Source organism: Dreissena polymorpha, chromosome 1 (assembly GCF_020536995.1).
Source record: "Dreissena polymorpha isolate Duluth1 chromosome 1, UMN_Dpol_1.0, whole genome shotgun sequence".
NCBI lineage: Eukaryota > Metazoa > Mollusca > Bivalvia > Myida > Dreissenidae > Dreissena > Dreissena polymorpha.
Genome location: NC_068355.1, coordinates 33,450,510 through 33,464,499, shown reverse-complemented (window position 1 = coordinate 33,464,499; position 13,990 = coordinate 33,450,510). Strand labels below are relative to the sequence as shown.

At 34.3% G+C, this 13,990-nt stretch overlaps 1 protein-coding gene across 2 annotated transcripts in view; it reads left to right on the top strand.

Moving 5' to 3' along the window:
• The window catches only part of LOC127876068 (uncharacterized), a 299,486-nt gene that overhangs the window by 215,153 nt on the left and 70,343 nt on the right, over positions 1-13,990 (top strand). The gene's annotated exons all lie outside the window — the stretch shown is intronic.

The window sequence follows — 13,990 nt, the reverse complement described above, 5'->3', positions numbered from 1 at the left end:
GTATATGATAAAAAGGTGATTGTTTCCACTAAATTCGCCAAAAAATAAGGGTAGGTATAGGTAAGCGTTTGTTTTTCATGGAACCTTTTTACTTAAAAACAAGCTACTTCATAATGCACCAACAATATCCATAGACAGAAATAATCATGATGTCTATGCAACATCCTTTCAAAGTATGTAAAGTTGGACATAAGAAAATGCCCCCAAACAATCTTCTGCTACAAATTTGATTCGAAATAGCAAAACAAATTTAAGGGTCGCAACAAAAAATAGGGTTGCTCGGGTTATAAAAAATGCACATTTTTTCACATATATGAATATGTAAATTACACATTTATATTGTAATAAACCAATTATTTTGACATTTTGCTATTGAACCGATTGTATACAATAGGTGCCCAACAATACATATTCACACACATTCACGCTCTGTCGACTCCTCCAGCTCTCCTCGACTAAGTAAACACTGTCAATACCAGTCTCTTCCTTGACTCAAAGTAACCAAAGGCGCCCTCGAGCCTTCTTTAGTTAAGGTCGAGTCAAGGTTGAGGTTGAGTGACGTTCTTGAATATAGCCATTAGTCAGCTTAACCGTCCTGTTGTATGAAATGAGTACAGTTACTTTGGTAATCAGGTAGGGAAAAGTCGAAAAGGTAATAAATTTCTTAGTTGTAACTCCTAGTTTTTGTTTCAACCTTCCTACATTTTCCTAGTTTTTCCTTGTTTTTTTTGTAAATAATGTTCCTAGTTTTCTCCTAGATTTTTCAAAGGTGTTGCTGGAAAGCATGAAGATGCAACACAATAAACGACAAATTTATTGCAAGCTGAAATAAGTTTAATAAAAAGCAACACAACTGCAAAACACCATATTTTTATATATGAAGTGAAAGTGCTCATGATTTACATGGCAAATTTCATATACATATGCATTCCTGTTAAAAATGCGTTTCAGTGATAACTGGATTATAATTTAGTATTTGAGCGAGAATGGGGGAATGCAGGTATGATGAAGACACGACAGGTTAATGCTTAACATTTTAAATATATAAGGTTTAGTTCGAATAAAAATAATTGCTCAGAAAGTCTTGATGTTATTTTATTCCTGGCCTACAAAACGATAGTGCACATTCCTATGGAAGACGTACGAGTATACAATAAATTCTGTACATAAAAGTCACTTAACATATAAAATAAAGTTGGTTATACTTGACTAGTAATACAAATATAATAACAGAGACCATTATTTGTTATTTAATATGTTCAATGTTATATCAAGGTGTGTATTTTTAATTCAATCAAAACTCATTAATTATCTTAAATGCTCTTAAAGAATACACATACATACATGTAAATTTATTTTATATGAAATTGTTAAAAATATCATAAGTATAAGGCAATAACATTGCTAATTAATATATAATTGTTTAGTTTTTTAGCTTGCATTTTGAATTTGCATTTGGTGTTGATATATTGTTTTGGGAAAACAAGAATAATAATATGACGAAAAAAATGCTTGTTTACTTGTATTTTAACAAATAAAAGAGGGAATCATCAAAAGATAATATTGTGCCTTAACAATTGTGTTTCAACTATGCCTTTACTTTTCTATCAATTCTGGATATATATGATTTTTAATTTGTACTATTTGCTCAAGTTGCCATAGCATTTATTTTACAAACATAGCTAGAAATTAAGAATTTATTACAAAACCATCTCTCCGTGACGGTCAGCAGATAAGCCAAACGAGATTGTAAGCTGTCAAGATTTCAAGGCAATCCTGTTTAGTAACTTTGGAAATTGTGTAGCTTTTATAAATGTGATGTGATAAAATGGCAATAAAATCATCAAGGTCTGAATTAATATGTCAAGTCAAGTCAAGTAAATTTTATTTACAAAGTCGGACACACAAACAGGTAACATAAGCTCTAATGAGCTTTTTAAACCGACTTACGGGTACATGTAAATTCATACACATAAGGCATGTTAAGATCAATGTTTAGATAATGTTAAGACAAACAAACTAAATAATGCATGTATTATCACATTCACTTTTCTATATGTTAGTATAATGCTATTGTAGTACATCTGAGGTAAGGTACTAGGTAGGATATAGATACATTAAACATATAAAACCTGACCTACAAACACTATACAGGTATTACAGAGTAAAAACTTGTTATGTAGCTGCTGATCTTGACTAAAAATGTCTAAAAACCGCCATAAAAGAAAGAGAATAAAAACACTGAAGGACGAATATGGACACAACAGTGCGACAAGTAAAAAATGTAGTAAGAGATCGACTATCCCCTCAAATTAGATTTGTGAGGAACTAAGCAGCAGGTAACTCACAAGACAGAGTATACATATAATAAAATTTATGCACTTTAAGCAAGGATAGCACATTGTTAAAACCGGACATTCAAAATAGACATAGACTAGTACAAGTATGACTAAGCGCATATGATTCAGACTAGTATTTAGCACATATAATCAAGCACATGTAAAGCATTTAGAGCATTGCAGACTAATAAAGCAAATATAAGCATGAACTAATCGTTCTAGACTTTGCTAAGCTATCTATGAACTATAAACTAAAGTAACAGAGAACAAAATGACATAGGAAAGCTGGCAACATAACATGGCAAAATAACGAAATGACAGAAATCCAGGTATATCGCTGCCAAGGCTATTGAAAAGACAATGTGAACATATCTCATTACCATATGGTGTGTGTGATTGTGAATTATGTTCTACCTTGTCATATTTTATGGTATTATTTACATGATACAATTATGAACGTCTCACTTACTGTCTACCAAAGGTACCAACTGAAAATATACCATACAGTATTCAACGTTCAAACTTAATATGATTGATCATTATCATATTAACAATCAGTATGCAAGACAAGATGCAACACAATAAACAACAAATTCATAGCAAGCTGAAATATATTTTAATAAAAAGCAGCAAAACTGCAAATCAACATATGTTTTATATATTAAGTGAAAGTGCTCACGACTTACATTGGCAAATGTCATAAACATTATGCATTCCTGTTAAAAATGCGTTTCAGTGATAACTCAATTATAATTTAGTATTTGAGCGAGAATGCAGGTATGATGAAAATACGACAGGTTATCTGCTGAACATTTATAGATTAGATAAACAGTGTCCTGCTTTATAATCGCAATATTCTTAGTAATGAGTGTTTTCTGTTTTTGGAATCGTTTTATGAGAATGGTCATTTCGCTTCTTTTTAAGAATTAAAGGGAGAGCACAGCTGCTAGATTGACTTTTAAACATAGCACAGTAGTGTCCCCCAGCATAATAGTGCTTTCACAATAACGTTAACTTTTCTAATTTGGTTCTCTTAGATATTCATATAGATTTCTCTATTTGTGTATGTTCGGTCATTAAATTATTTACACTCCTCTGCATCATCTCGCTCTGATCAGTCACAATGAGATAACGAACATTGCGTGTCTTTAGTAAGTGGGTTGCTCTTGACAAGACTGTACGAATGTCCAGGGTGGTCTTGAGCTACGCTCCCAGTATATGAAATTGGACAATTTTCGTATAACAGCGCTCATATGCAAAGTACAACAGAACAAACTTAATATTCAGCATCGCTATGCGAGTCTTTCTTGTCAATGCCAGGAATACTGCTGTGTATCTGGAATCTTTCTGCCTTTCTCTAGCCTGTTTTTTTTACAAATTATTTTTTTTGGACATGATCCATGATATCTTGGCATGTCCTTTTCAAATCCTTGCCCGGTTGATGCAGCTTTCTCTCTTCGTTCTTTCTTAGTTGGTTGGAACAGTCTGTCTTTCGAATGATTATTTGACAGTCGTTTTGGACCTTGCTGCCTTGGTAAGGAGTTTTGTTTCTCTTGTGTCTTTCAAGGCCAGTGATGGTTTTCAGCTCTTGAATATGGCTTGATCCCATGGCGCCAGTGATTGTTCCGGCCGCATCGTTCTGCACCTTGCTGACTCTGCCCCCCGCCCCTTCACGTTGTGCCGATTATCTTTTAACATGAGCTTTAACCACAGCTTTGGCTCTACCTTCGACTTTCTCTGTCTTATGTTTCTAGGTGAGTTGTCTTGTCTTGTTGTCTGTCAAAATACACGGGAAGTTAACGGCCTGCAGCGTTTGTCCGAAAAGCTTAAGAATGGCCTTTAGTTATTTAGCATAATGGCGTATAATACGATTATACAAACAATTCAGAAACTTACAAACGCGGAGGAATGGCCTTAAGTTATCAAGCATATGGCGTATAATGCGATTATACAAACAATTCAGAAACTTACAAACACGGAGTTATCCATATTTGTGCCATTAAACTATGTATTAACATAAAAATATGCAGGAAATTGATTAAAAAATATATATTAACACAATATTGAATGAACATTAAATTTACATTATTCAACGATGATCCGTATGTTATGTTTTCGATACTAACATAAATGTGGACCGTTTCGTCAGGTCCGTGTGGAACGTTGTCCGTATCGTCCCACGTACAACAACAATCAAAATGGCGGGAAGATATGGCAAGTAAAAATACTTAGAAAGTAATTATCGAATAACAAGGTCAAAACGGATTAGATTATTACATCATTAACGCACTTTGTAGATCGATGTTTACTAAATTGAAAAACTACGACTATTGACAGGTACATTTTTATTAAGATACTTATTAGGTAATTATTATTTGATATTTGTAAAGCAAAACATTGACATGAAGCATGCGTCTTCGTAGTATTGGCCCTCTTAACCCATTCATGCCTGGCGTCCTGAAAAAAGGACATTGCAAACAGCGTAGACCCAGATGAGACGCCGCATCATGCGGCGTTTCATCTGGGTCTACGCTGTTTGCTTAAAGGAATTGTAGTAAGTATTATTCTAAATATAGAAATAAATATACTAGACATGCCTAATTTTGGAAATAAATTGATCCAATTTACAAGGATGGGAGAGTCCACTGGGCATATGAACTTCACCAGGTCAAAACGTCCCTACAAATCCACTTACACACTCCACGGTCATATTCTAGAAACAGTTAGTGATGCTAAATACTTGGGTGTTAGCATCACATCTGACCTCAGCTGGAATAAACACATAAACCAGGTTACTGCAACAGCCAGTCAAACACTAAACTTCATCAAACGAAACATTCCCATAAAACACCCACGCATTAGAGAATTTGCCTTCAAAACCCTGGTCCGCCCACAACTTGAGTATAGTAGCTTAGTGTGGAGCCCACACACACAACACAACATAAACAAGATCGAGATGGTCCAACGCAGGGCCGCTCGATGGGTTACAAATGATTACTCATATCACAACAGTGTCACACACATGCTAGACAAATTAGGGTGGCGTTCACTTGAGAACAGAAGGTATGACTCCCGGCTACTGATGTTCTATAAAATTGTCCACGGACTGGTTGCTGTACCAATGCCTCCCTATGTCACTCCTCCGACCCGGCTCACTAGACATTTGCACCCTCTTTCATTCAGACAAATCCCTACTCCAAGCAACTACTATAAATTCTCCTTCTATCCAGCCACTATTGTCCTATGGAACTCTCTACCAGCCAATATTGTACAGGCACCTACCCTGGACCAGTTTAGGCTGGGGGTGACCAAACTAGACCACAGTTTCTAGCAGGTTGGCTGTTTTTAACCTTTTATCTGTATATTCCTTCTTTTAACTAACACTATCACCTTTGTTTCTATGTCTCACAAATACATTATGTATTACTTTTATCTCCTATACACTTCTTCCTTAATTTCCTAGCACTGACACGCACCTGCTTGTAATGCTAATTGTTGGCGACTAGCAGTATATATAGATAGATAGGCATAAATTGGTTAATGAAAACATCAGTGCAGTCTTCGAATTAGCCTATAAGCCCGAAGCCCGAGTCGATTATTGGGCCGGTCGGTCGATCCTAAATGCTTATAAAATAGCCCGTTGGTCGATAAAATATTTGAGCGTAAAATTGTAAACAAACTGAAAAACTGAAACTACTATCATATCAATAACCTGATTTATACGCCTTTATAAGAGGCACGATTAAATTCGCTAATTCAATGCCTAAAATGACGTTATACGTGTTAATGAATTGCATGAACACATGCGGCCAACATTTTCTAAACTGTCGTGTAAACATCCAAGTATATTGCTATTTAAAGTAATGATGCAATTGACGCCCAATCGAGATGGGGTTATTCAAAGTGAGCATGCGTAGATCATGTTCTGGGATGTTCGCGCATAGACACTTCGTAATGTTTTAAAATAATGACCAATCTAGAAGCGTATTTAATTTTAGAAGCGTTTTCCGAAAATGTATTTATAATTCATGAAATATGGACGAAGTAATTTTTCAATAAAAAAATAACAGAGTCTGTAAAGGGATATTGTACGCATTTGGTTAAAAACAAATTGATCCTTATTACAGTTAGATTTCCATGTGCTTTAATCAATTATTCTTGCGTATTAGAAGACGTTTTTTTCAACTTATTATTAATAATTGTAGTACTTTCGCTTATTCTGTAAGCTTGTTCTGCTACCTGACCTACTTTGCTACTTATAATCTGTTTACGAATGTACAATACTTTTCACGGTTGACACATGCTTATCAAAACATCGGGAGTAAATTAAAGAAGCAGACATTGTCACTTGGTAGATTGGGCAATTAACACACCCAGTGGCCTTTTGTTCTTAAGCCACATGCCGACAATTCAGAAATTCACAGGTGATTGTCATTGTAATAATAAGATAATAATCTCTTATTATAATAGGTTGATGTATTTTTCAAGTTCTTCGGATATTTTTTAAACATGATAATAATTGAATTTGCTTTAAAATAAAACCAAACACCGTTCAAACTGACTAATGGAATCATTGAATGAGAACATGTGTAATTATAAAGTAACAATAAGCAGCATAATTAACTGGTGCATTTTGTATAAAATGCATTTCAAAAGGAAACAGAATACCCTTTATTACTGTAATCACATGCATCTGTTTTTACTAATGGAAGTAGATTTTCTGATTGTTAATAACTATTTTGGTGTTCCTGGCCAATAAAGTCATTCAATTTATATTGACCTCTTTGGGCTATTGAACATGTCTTCGGGCTATTCAAAATTCCATCTTATTAGCCCGAAGGGCTATTTGGCTTAAATATTTAGTGTGAAGACTGTCAGTGACAAGATTGAAAAACATATATGTTTCATACGTCAATCTATAGTTTTATGTGTATTCTTGGACATAACAACAAAAACTGCATTAAAATAGGAATAAATGTTTTGTCAAAAATACTGGCGAGACTATAGTAGGTTTTGGCGTGACGTCACAAGAGGAGTTTTCCGTTACTAAAAAATAGATTGGCCGTAACATTCTCGATTGCGGCCATTTACATTGTATCAGAGTAAAGGTCATCGGAAGACAAAATACTGAATATTTCACAAAACAAAACTATAAATATCCGTATTCTTTCTTAAAGTTAGACTTTAATAAATGATATTTCAAAAATAATAAAACATATAATAATTTGAATATAATTATAAGTGGTGTGGATGCGATAGTGTTATTTTTCATCAGCGATCGAAATTTAGTGTAAGAGATGCATTGAATCAGTTATAAAACAAAGCCCTAGTACAGCGCAATACATTACAATTTTTAAATGTAGTTTTAATTTTCTTTTACATTGAATGAAATTTGGTTTCGTTTACATTGAATGAAAATATTAATAAATTTTAGCATTCAGATGGAAAAAAAACACCTGCATATTTTGCTAATTGAACTGTCTTCGCATGTACATGTAAAAGTCTTTACTAGTGATAATGAGCAATACAAATCTAGCATTTAATGATACCATAAATCTATACATTCAATTTATTTTATGCAAGGTCTTAATATCCCTAAATGATCAAACTTGATTTCTTTTTTCCATGATGATGTTTCGAACACTGCAGTAACGCACGATCTTTACACGTTATAGCGGAGTTTACATTTGCAGGTACCCGTTAAATACGTTATTGTGTAGCAGTACATGTGTACAATATTTTTAATTTATCGTTTTAAACACTTTATTGTTGTGATTAAACTGGCTAATATAAATACACTTTATAGTTCCTGTTAAACCATTTCGGACAAATGTCTATTTTTTTAAATTATGTGCAAATATTTTATTAAAGCAACTGTTAAGTATATGGCTTAAATGACTACTCAATATGCCAAGAGATGACATTGAGGTATCATAAATTGTGTTTAATGACCTACCCCATGCCAGTATAGGTCCCTGGGTTTATGACACCCTGTTTTCTTAGTAATTGTCTGAACAGTATTCGAACATATCGAGATAATTGGTTTGTGATGAACAAAGGCGCAATTAAACACTGGGTTTAAAATGCTGAGACAAAGAGTGTCAGAATTGGTGTAAACAATTAAATAAAGACAATAACATTTATCAAGAGGATTTAGTTAATCTGTAACATGGTAAGTTTTTACAGACATATGATATAGGTACCCCCAGTTTCTATATGTTAATTACATAAAATCAATCTATTTGTTGTTTGTTTTCGTCCTTATTTCTGTTCGTTTTAATTCATTTTATTCTTACAGAATTTCAATTTTTGAGCACAGTCGACTCGCGTTATCTCGACATCAGATATCTCGATATTCTCGATATGTCCAAGTAAGCTCAATGTCCCTACTTTTTTCCTTCTTTATCTATATTAATAAACATCGCATATCTTGATTTTCGTTATGTCGAATAATTCGATATCTTGATATAAAATCTGTCCCGATTCCTGATTTAACATGTATTTATTGTGGTTTATCTCGAAGTGCGAAAACCTGTCCCAGTGTCGGGTAAGGTGAGAAACGTTTTCTTGGATACTTCACCGTCCTGCTTCGCCCGGCTGCTCCCGATACTGTGCGGTAGATAATTGATTCGTTAATTGCATCAATGACCACACGTGTGTAATGTCGTTAGCCATTACCACTTGAGTAAGGCCTGTCACTTTAACTGCAATTAATACACTGCCTGCAGAAAAGCCAAAAGACTAATTGTTTTTACAAACAACATTCCAAAATGCATTGAGTTATATTTTTGCGTATATAAACCGTTGCAAATTTGGATTTTAATGAACGCCAATGACTATGTGCTGCTTTGTTATTGCATGGCAATTGGTCGGAATGCTAATAAAAATATTACATATAAGACTCAGAATGGCTTTTCATTTTTATTTTATCCTGTACTAATAATCGATTGAACTTTGCATTTCAAATTACAAAATGTACATGTACAGTTCAGTATTCCGGAACGTGATTTATGCATGTTCAGATGGAAAACCCTTGTCTTGATGGGAAGTCAATTGCATCATAACTTTAAATAGCAACATTACCGGATGTTTACAGTTTAGAACGAGAGCGCCGATGGCGTTAAAAGCATAGGTGCAAGGTCATAATACACCAAATAGTTTCCCTATATAATTCAATGTAAAAGCGACAACTTTGAGCGAAAATAAATGCAACATTTTGCACACAGAGACCCCCATAACCATACCTTTTCTTAAAGGCCATTCTAAGCGGAATCGATTTATGCAATAAAAAAGATATGTCATGTACAAAGCAAGAAAGAACTTGACACAAATCAAAATCGACTGTTTTTGCAGCTCTTTTTTTTCGGCCGTTTCTTAGTGAAATGTAACCTTTTCTACTGCAATGGTTTACTTTAGTCTTCAAGTGTATCATATTTCAGGGATTCAGTTGTGAACACCTATTCATGCCCTACCATTATCTCCGCAAGATAACACCCGAATAATGGTAAAAAGTGTAAAACATGCCTTCCTGTCAACTATGATATTTTTTTAGAGAGTACAGCACTACATGAAGCGATCATTTAGTGTATTGTAACCTGCAAGATACAGGGAAGAATGGCGTCACGTGGTATAATGTAGTTCGATATCGCCATCCGCGAATTTCTCAAATCAATAATTTCAAACAATTACCGACTATTTAAATAGATAATCTTTCCATTTACATCAGTGTTTGAAACGCTTATGAAAAATAATTACCCAAGCCTTTCAAAATTTAAGCACGGACAGATCTGTATCGAACTATTCTTTTCACAAATGAAAATAGACGCTACCCTATTCGTCTGCGTCAAGAATTTGTCGTAAAACTTGTGGTAAGCGTTAGATGCAGACGTGCACAACAGATTGAGTTCTGAATACAGATTTCTGAATGCAGATTTTTATAGAAACTCCTCACAGCAGTTACTTCCCTTGCTTCGCCCGGTCAGTAACTTCTAGTATAAGGGAGGCCACTGCGTAGGAGATTGAGATTTATAGTGCATATAGAATTGTTTTACGAACGAAATTTGTTTTAGGTTATAAGAAGATTTTTTGACATAAAACGGTCTTAGAAAAATTCACTAAAAACGGTGTCAGCAATATTCTTGGAAGAAAACGTTAGAAAAACGTTTCCAAAAAAAATTTGTAAGAATGACCATATACTAAATTAAATAGATATTTCGTCTGATTTTTGATCAGGTAAGGCTTCATAAAGGGCAACCGATATATGTGGATTTTCGAAATGTGGTATATACCATAAGCATAGGTGCGTAAACGCACCTATGCTAAAAATGATAACAGCATGTATTCATGCATTTCTGTAACTCTTAAAACATCATTTTAAGCATTTAAATTAAATAGCAAATTTAATGGTGCCTCGTAAAAACGCGTATATATCAGGTAATAGATAGGGTAGTTATGCCACACGATGACGACTTTAGTAATACCACTTAGCAGGTATTTAGATGATAAAAACCAGGTAACTTTTCGTCTATTTTTTTTCTTTGAAAACACCTAATTGGATATCTCGAACTCTCGTTATCTCGATATTTTTTCTTGTTCCCGCCGACTTCGAGATAACGAGAGTCGACTGTATTTTGTTGTACTTAAAAAGGGTCGCGAATATGTGTCAAGTAGAGATTGTTATGGAATCTTTATCACTATGAGGGTCTGTTCATCAAATGCAAAAAAAAGCGAAATGGCCGCAGTTTTGACGGCCAAAATTTGAGCATGTGCAAACGTGACGTCATTATCGGAATCACCAAAACTTCCTTTAAGCTCCATTTAGTAATCAGTATCATGTACACCGTTTCTCATAATATGGGCCCTTCTGATAAGTTGCTAAGGTTTGTTACTATGTGCATGTTCTTTTTCTATATTAAATAGTTTCTTAATGGAAAACAATCCTCTTGTTCATGTTTTTATTCACAAATAAGCTGCTTATACAACATTTGATAAACATAAGGTTACCTATTAACAAACCAAAAACAAACAAACACAATTATGTAGTGTTTTTCCCAGGCCCTTTTTCCATGGCGCTGTGCCATGCCGCCTTTCTTAAGCGCAACTCTGCCCTTTTCAAAGGCAAAAGCCACCATGTGCCCTTATTAATAACATTTTAATTGCCCCTGGACTAAACTTCTAAGCCGACAAGTATCAGAGAATGGCCCTAAGGCAGCGAAGATTTGCTCGGTTGTGAATCAGTCATCCGTGCATAACCACGTGTCAGTATCAATCGATAATTTCAGTGGCTGTGTTATACCAAGCTTACTAAATGGTCGGTAATGTGTTCTCCTCCACGATAAAATTACTTCGGAGACTTTTGATGAAAACCTTGATGTTTTCCTCGCGGAAATAGTACATTTCCTGCATAATTCAGTAATCACTAAACTTATTTAAACGCGTAATTAAATTAAAAAAACAAATAAACAAGTTTTGTCTTTCTCGTTATTCTCTTTAATTATAAATTATTGAGACAATAACAGTAACGTTGACTAATTAAACAAAAATTCTAATTGTGTATTAAGCTGACATATAGGTACGATTTTACGTTGCCAAATGCCCACCTGTCGCTTACATCATTTTATTTTTAACAAGATGGCTGACTTTACAGAAAATATATTGTGACCCTCAGCAAAAATGGCGAATAACGATCAAATTTACGATTGCGATCATACATTTAGAAAGGATTAATGAGATCCCTGTGATAATCAACGATGCATTAAAGGTTTTAGATACCAACAACGTATTTATAAGTAATTACTCTGTGGATGTTTATGGCACGGAAACGAGTGTTTGAAAATTGTTAGCGTTCAGTGCAAAGTTAAAACATCTAACAAGAATAGATTATCCTAAAAATAGCGGGATAAGACAAACATGGTTTCATTTAAATATTAGTGGATCTGTGTATAATCAGATTCATATGCATATATTGCTTAGGCCTAAATTAAAATTAAGTTTGTTTGCCCTTTACCGACCGACCCACTTTTTACCCCCTGACCCATAAAATTTTATTGCGATTTCTGAAAACGTATTTTTTTATTTTCGTTTTTTTCGCCGATCATAAAAGAGCCGACTGCAATATTTATTCGTGCGCATATTTATATCCCTGTACGTTGCCAAATGCCCACCTGTCGCTTACATCATTTTAACAAGATGGCTGACTTTACAGAAAATATATTGTGACCCTCAGAAAAAATGGCGAATAACGATCAAATTTACGATTGCGATCATACATTTAGAAAGGATTAATGAGATCCCTGTGATAATCAACGATGCATTAAAGGTTTTAGATACCAACAACGTATTTATTAGTAATTACTCTGTAGATGTTTATGGCACGGAAACGAGTGTTTGAAAATTGTTAGCGTTCAGTGCAAAGTTAAAACATCTAACAAGAATAGATTATCATAAAAATAGCGGGATAAGACAACATGGTTTCATTTAAATATTAGTGGATCTGTGTATAATCAGATTCATATGCATATATTGCTTAGGCCTAAATTAAAATTAAGTTTGTTTGCCCTTTACCGACCGACCCACTTTTTACCCCCTGACCCATAAAATTTTATTGCAATTTCTGAAAACGTATTTTTTTATTTACGTTGCCAAATGCCCACCTGTCGCTTACATCATTTTAACAAGATGGCTGACTTTACAGAAAATATATTGTGACCCTCAGCAAAAATGGTGAATAACGATCAAATTTACGATTGCGATCATACATTTAGAAAGGATTAATGAGATCCCTGTCAGTGTGATAATCAACGATGCATTAAAGGTTTTAGATACCAACAACGTATTTATTAGTAATTACTCTGTGGATGTTTATGGCACGGAAACGAGTGTTTGAAAATTGTTAGCGTTCAGTGCAAAGTTAAAACATCTAACAAGAATAGATTATCCTAAAAATAGCGGGATAAGACAAACATGGTTTCATTTAAATATTAGTGGATCTGTGTATAATCAGATTCATATGCATATATTGCTTAGGCCTAAATTAAAATTAAGTTTGTTTGCCCTTTACCGACCGACCCACTTTTTACCCCCTGACCCATAAAATTTTATTGCGATTTCTGAAAACGTATTTTTTTATTTTCGTTTTTTTCGCCGATCATAAAAGAGCCGACTGCAATATTTATTCGTGCGCATATTTATATCCCTGTCTATTCTTATCGCCCCTGACCGATCTAGGTTTCCCCCATGGTTGGAATTTCATATGCCCCAGAATAAACAGTAATGCAAGCGTCTATAACCAGCATCGCGATCGGCAGTGTTCCGTGAAAATGGCCGAACGACATCATACTTAACTATTGGTTCGCGAAAATAGTCGGACATATACGAGTTTACGTTCGTTGCACACATGTTGTTAACGTGATACAAGATGGCGGACAATAAAAAGAAATAACGATGCTTAGCAAGGACAAATAACTATCGAATTTACGACGGACATCATATAATTAGTATGGATTTATGAAAAGAGCGTGTCATTCTACGATGGAGCACACGTTTTAGATACAAATAACACTCTTTTTTTTTTAAATGTATGAACTGAATGTCACAGAACAAGTGTTTGAAAATTGAAATGCATTCTACTCGAAAAGAAAAATACATCTAAC